Genomic DNA, 7,104 nt, shown 5'->3' with positions numbered 1-7,104 from the left:
TTAATATTAAATCACCTAAACTTGTTTTATTAGTAGCACAGCCCCATTAATATTTTTATTTAGTACTGCCCTTGTAATTTGTTCACGTCATTATGTCATTATGGATTTTTGTGACGTCATACGACCGACTTTCCCAGTTGTAATCTACATGCATAGGTCATTGGGTTTATAACGTTCCATTTTATTTATATTTTCTCTCTGATAGGCGTTTCTTGTTTGATTTAATTATTTTTAATTTGTTTAGCAGTCACATAAACAGCCAAGCTATGTAATATGGAATTTTTACACCCATTATTGCTGCTTCTTCCTGTATTTGCGCGATGATTATCTGAGATATTAACTCTATGATTCTACATTCTCAAATCTTTTCTATAAAGAAGGAATGTAGTTGACAATTGTTTTATTTGATCGTTCGTCAAAAAGTTGTAATTCTGTTACTCTTGTATCTTCAATGCAATTGAGTAATTAAATAGTAATTAAATTGAATGCGTTTTAATTCCCTTTTATTATTGTTTAATTTGAGTTACAATGCTATGACGTTAAATTTTATTTACACTTAAATGTATATGAATATTGCTGGGCCAAGTGTGAGGTTGAGCGCTATATAACCAGGTTTAAACCCCCAATGCTTTGCATTGACCGTTCCAAGGCGGTGACCCTAGCTTTATTCATATTTTGTGTTTATGTTGGTTTGTATTGTGCTGTATTGTGCTGTTTTGTACTGTTTGGGCAATCGGTCACTTGCCATAAATAAAGGACCAACTAATTGTTTTTAATAAAAATTCAATACTGCTCCAGCAGCTGGAGTTTCACTTCTTTATATTGTAAGATGGTGAACATAGACTTCAACCTCATATCACGCAGTTTCAAACTGGGCCCATATATCATTAGGACATATGTTCAAAAGGCCTCAATATATCCATACAAGGAAAAATTCCTACTGGAGGCCATATATTGTAACTGGACGTAACCACTTTCCAACTCTGCTTAGATATCATTGGCAAAAATGTTTTGACTGAGTTTTAGAATGATTGTACAAAACAAATGCGAGATCTTCATGCAGAGTTGACAAGTTTTTTATTTGACGTAGGGACCTAGTTTTTGACCTCAAATGACCAAGTTTCGAACTCAGCCGAGATTATAATGGGACACATGTTCTGACAAAGTGTCATGGAGATTGGCTATGAATGTGGCAATTAGATTTTACTATATATTTCAGTATAGAAAATTAATGAAAACTGCCCGCCCCCTGCCGGCCATGTTTTTCAACAAACAATTTTTGAACGCGCAGAGATTTTAATAGGACAAATGTTCTGACCAACTCACGATGGACTTAAGGCGATCACAAAAGTTCAACACCGTGCTTTATACTAAGGTGAGCTAAAAAGCATGCAGAAAAAAATGCATTTATAAAAGTGTTGACCCATGAATGTATTTACGTTTTTTTTTTGGTTAAACAGTTATCTGACTGTAAGCCTCTGTCCTTTCTAACCATGCTTACTAATCGTAAACACTATTTTATGAAAATATCCTGTTACCATGTGTGATATCATCAAGCAAAACATTGGGCAAAAAGAGTCTAACTCGATGTCTATGCATAAATGATGCGTAGTTCGTTGCAATAAAAACGCACACAACTCCAAGAACTGTTGATTGAAATGCATCCTGCTATTAAACACGACGCTTTCCAAGTCAACAAATATTCTGATAAAAAAGATACCAATCAAGAGGGCCAAGGGCCCTAAGGCGCTCACCTGAGACCCAACGGAACTAAACTATTTTGGGAAGGTGGAGTTCAAAATATTAAAAGTACTTCATACAGACGGGCGTACATACTTAACTTGCGCTTTATAGTTCGATTATTTAGTGTAAAATCTTCAAAAGAGGACGAGTGCTGAGCAGACCGGCGGTAGTACAGACTTAGTGTGCTCTATTATTAAAATACGTTTTCACTGTTTTTCTATTCAAAGTTATTTAGAACAATGATACTCTGATTTTCAAGTAATACTGCATTTCACATATCATACATGACGTCTGTATATAAAATTAATTAGAATAATGGTATTTCTGACTTTCACATAATACTGTATTTCACATATCATCCATGTAGGCCTACATGACTTTTGTATATCAATCTGTATTTATGATTTAACATGAAATTTCATACTTCATTTAAGAGTTAATTTTTGTTAATTATTCACATTTGTAAGTGTTGTTTGTAAACAATTGCTCTACGCTTTTACTCTTTATTTACAACCAATGCAAAACTAAAATGCATTTTAATTGTGAAATTTATTCTCAAATACAAGCTGCTTTTAATATCATAAGTATCGCAAATAGTTGGTTTTAAGTACATTTTCTCTATCTCTTTCATTCTTGAACAAAGTATATCTGTGATATGATATGTGTACATGTAGACACGATAGTTTTTTGTCAATAAATGTTCAACAGTAAAGTTGGAGAATATTTCAATCTATTTTTTATTGATCAATATAATTGAATTTTGACAACAGTTGTTGCCTAAGCTGTAAAGGATATTTTTACGTACATATCTTTACTTTTTCTTTTTGATATTCATAATATACACTGGGACTTTGTGATAGTTATAAGTAAAATAATAGCCATATTAAGTGAGTTCAATCAGGCATCACTGTACTTAAAGCTAAGAAATATGAAATATCACGACCATTAAATTTATATATATATTGTATAAACCTTTCTTGGAAATATATAAGAACATAATTTTGCTATTTCAAGAGCTTGCTTTAATGTTGTAATCTGTTCTTTTCATTCAGTCAGCATGCTGATTTTTATACGAAAATAACTGCCAGACAGATGTATTTATGTGTTTATCTCTATATTGATACCACTGTAAAGCAATTGCTGTTCCATGCTGTTCACTGCAAAGGGCTGTAAACAAGGGGTTAGGCATCAAGCAACTGTCAGAGATAATGAGGTACCTGCTGTGGCTAATGGTTATTTCATTGGTCTGCGGTCATGAAATTACATGCAACAAAATGTGTGAAAAGTGGCCAGCACAGGAATTTGGGGCCTGACTCTAAACTGTTATATACAGTTGTTTCTCCCCTTAGTAATTTTCTGTGAAATCAATATTACTACTTAACATTTTGAGATTATTTAATAAAGGGTTTTCAGATGGCAAAAATACGTTTGTTGCACTTCATCCCCAACCAATCATCAACATAATAATCCTCTGTTATTATGGCCATGCTTTCCAAATGTTCAAGACTATTTTCAAACTCGTCCGAGGTATCCACATAACCAATGTTTTTACCAAATTTCATGATGATTAGGCAAAAAATGTGACTTCTAGAGTGTTCACAAGCTTTTTTACTATATAAATATAAGGAAAAAGACCCCCCCCCCCCCCTGGCAGCCATGTTTTTTTACCGATCTGAACCATTTTTAAACTCAACCGTCGTATCCACGAAACAAATGTTCTGACCAAATTTCATGAAGATTGGACCAAAAATGTGACTTATAGAGTGTTCAAATGTTTTCACTATAAACATATAGAGAAAACTGCCCCGCCCCCTGGCGGCCATGTTTTTTCACCGATCTGGACCATTTTCGAACTCATCCGAGATATCAATAAAACCAATGTTTTGACCAAGTTTCATGATGATTGGGCAAAAATTGTGACTTCTAGAGTGTTCACAAGGTTCCTATATAGCCATATAAGGAATGCTGCCCCGCCCCCTGGTGGCCATGTTTTTCAACGAACCGGAACAATTTTTAAACTCAACCAACATATAATTAAGACAAACATTTTGGCAAAATTTACATGAAGATTGGGCATCAAATGTGACTTCTACAGTGTTCACAAGGTTTTTATATTTTTTTACCTAGTGACCTAGTTTTTGACCCAGCATGACCCAGTTTCGAACTCAGTCGCGGTATCATCGGGACAAATGTTCTGACCAAGTTTCATGAAGATCGGATAAGAAATGTGGCCTCTAGAGTGTTCACAAGGTAAAATGTTGACGACGCACGACGGTCGGACGACGGACAAAAGGCGATCCCAAAAGCTCACCATGAGCACGTTGTGCTCAGGTGAGCTAAAAATACACATTTGGAACGGACCCAAGACTGGGGCCCGTACTTTTAAGAAAATAACTCATTAGATGTGTCCTGTTCTCTGAGCTACACTCACTCTGTGTGATTTTAGCCCTGCATATATACAATATCTGAACGATTTTAGATCACTCTTGTTAACATTAATTAGTGTTTAATTACACTAGATAGGAGTTAGCCTGCATCGATAATTGCATTCTGTCATTTAACATATTTCTAAATAAGAGCACGGATGTCCACATGCATAATATGGCCATTTAAGCAAGATTTTATCCTTATGACAACTACAATCTTTGGATCCAAATGGTCATTAACAAGAAATACACAATGTTTGTTAATTGCGAGTTTAATTAATCCAAATGGTCATTAACAAGAAATACACAATGTTTGTTAATTGCGAGTTTAATTTATGTGGGTGTGTAAGGGGAAAGTCCCGAATGACGTTCTAACGTGAAAATAAAAACGAGTTCAACAATAATAAGACTTTGACGTTCCTGCAAGCCAAAATGTTGTCAACAAGTTTCAATATTAATATGATAACGCTACACAACATATGAGCTGTCCATTTTGTTTGTGAAGTCGGTATGAGTGCTTTTTACATCTTGTCAACTTACACATCCATTCTATGAGTTTTATGAAGTTACCAAAGTTTATTAAAATGCAAAATGCTTAGTAGCATTATGTGCAACTTGTATACCAGTTGTAACATTTTACAAGGGATTATTCAAACAGTTTCAGAGTGGCAATGGTGAATGCATTAATGTTCAGTATGTTTTCAAACAACAACATTTGAATTTTCAAGTTCATAAGTTCAGCTGTGTCTGTTAAGTTGGAATAAAAAGTGTTGCGTTACAAGTGGGTTTAAGTGAATATAGCAAGAAGTGCATTGCAAATTACTGGCTTCATCAAATACCGCGTTTTACGACGTTCTTCACAGCTTAGCTTTGCTTGCTTAAAACTTGTGTTTTTGTTTACAGAAGGGGGGGGGGGGTACCTGCCTTGTAATTTACCTCCCTTCATTGCGATTAAGTCATTACCAAAGTTCACAATTTCAGATAAAAATGTATCACAAGCGAGCCGTGATAGTCTTCTGGGGCTCACCTGAGTTCATGGACACATATTGTTGAAGACTTGAACTTTTAAGATATGATCTAGTTACCTAGTTTTAGGACGCACCTGTCCCAGATTCAAACTTGGCCTAGATATAAAGATTTTAACCAATAATAATCAATATTGAGTCATAAATTATTCACCATAGAATGTTCAGTTTAAAAAAAGAAAAATTGCCCTAGTGCCCATCAAGTTATTAGAAAAACACAGATTTGAAGTTTACCAAGACATTTCTCAATAACAATTCTGACTACTGCAGTAAGTTTCATCCAGATGATTCATAAATGTGACCTTCAGAGTGGTTGAAGGTTTTTCTAGGATTTTATCTTTGATGCATGTGACCCAGATTTGAACTCATTTGATATATTTTATAGACTAACGTTCTGACCAAGTTTTATCAAAATTGAGTTAAAACTTTTTCTTATAGAGTGTAAACAAGGCTTTTCTAAGATTTGACCTGTTGATCTAGTTTGTGAATGCATGTAAAAGAAGATTAAGACTCAACCTAGATATTATAGAGATTAACATTCTGACCAAGTTTCATGAAGAATGAGCCATAAATGTGGCGTCTAGAGAGTCAAGAAGACTTTAAAGTATCATAAATACTTAAATTCCTTATAGCAATTGCCAAAATTTCAATGCTAGATATGGTATACTAACATAGATTTAACGAGATACAAAACGCTAATTTTTACTTTTTGAGTAGGTACATAATATTCCATTTTAATTTCCTGCAACGATAACTATTCATACGACACATGAACACTAAAATGGTACATGAACATGTGTTGAATATATTGTGCAAAACAAAACAAAAAAGAGCACTTTGTATCTTTTTAAATCTACGTTATCGGACCACATATAAAATTGAAATTGAATTTCGAAATATTGTACAAAATATTCGTTCATTTTGAGTGTTTATGGGCTTTTAAACTCGACCAATAAGATGTCAAGATAAACATTCTAACAAAGTTAGAAAAAGATTGATTGAAAAATGTTTCCTCTAAACTGGACAGTTTCTGTAAGATTTGACCTTGTAACCTAGTTTTTGGACGCAAATTACCAAGATTCGAAGTCAGCAAAGATGTTGTCATGATAAACACTCCGGCAAAGTTTCAATGAGATTGGAAGAAAAATGTGCCCTAGAGCGTGGTTATAAGCTGAATATTGTTGACACACACTGCACACTGTGCCCCACACGATGAATGATGTCGATAGCTTTGGTGAGCTAAACATAGTGTATATACTAGTATATGTTATAAAATATGAACTAATAATATTAATAATAAAAATCATAGATATTTAGTCTGTGATAAACATGTGATAGTTTACAAAGCTATGAAACAAAAATGTATGTAAATATAACAGATAATTGATAACCTGTAAAGTTAAGGGTCATAAAACTTCCAAAGACACAAACTACCAATGCTAATCAACAATTCTGGTAATTTCAATTATGACGATATTGCTTAAGGCAGATAATAATCTTTGAAATATTTATTGAAATAAAACAGTGAAAATCTTTTACATTTTCAAGCAAAACAATAAATAAAATATGCTGAACAAATGTAAGGCAGCGTACATGTTTGCACCAAGCACTTGTAATTTTAGAACAGATTTTGAATTATAAGTGTACTTTTGAATTCGTGTATTTCATAAAATAAGAAGCTTGCAAGGATGCGGCCGTAACTTGACCTCAAGACATGTCAATATACACTCACATCAATATAAAAGCCTACAATTATCTTCCCGATTTCTGTATAAAAATATTATTTCTTTTCAAACACTTCATTATTGGAAATGGTGGAAAAATAATAGGACTACATGTATACGCAATTTAAAGTTCATGTTTTTAATCAGATATTTCTCTGTTTTCTCAGAATAATTTCCATTAAAAGT

Source organism: Dreissena polymorpha, chromosome 5, assembly GCF_020536995.1.
Source record: "Dreissena polymorpha isolate Duluth1 chromosome 5, UMN_Dpol_1.0, whole genome shotgun sequence".
Classification (NCBI taxonomy): Eukaryota; Metazoa; Mollusca; class Bivalvia; order Myida; family Dreissenidae; genus Dreissena; species Dreissena polymorpha.
This window is presented reverse-complemented; position numbering follows the sequence as displayed.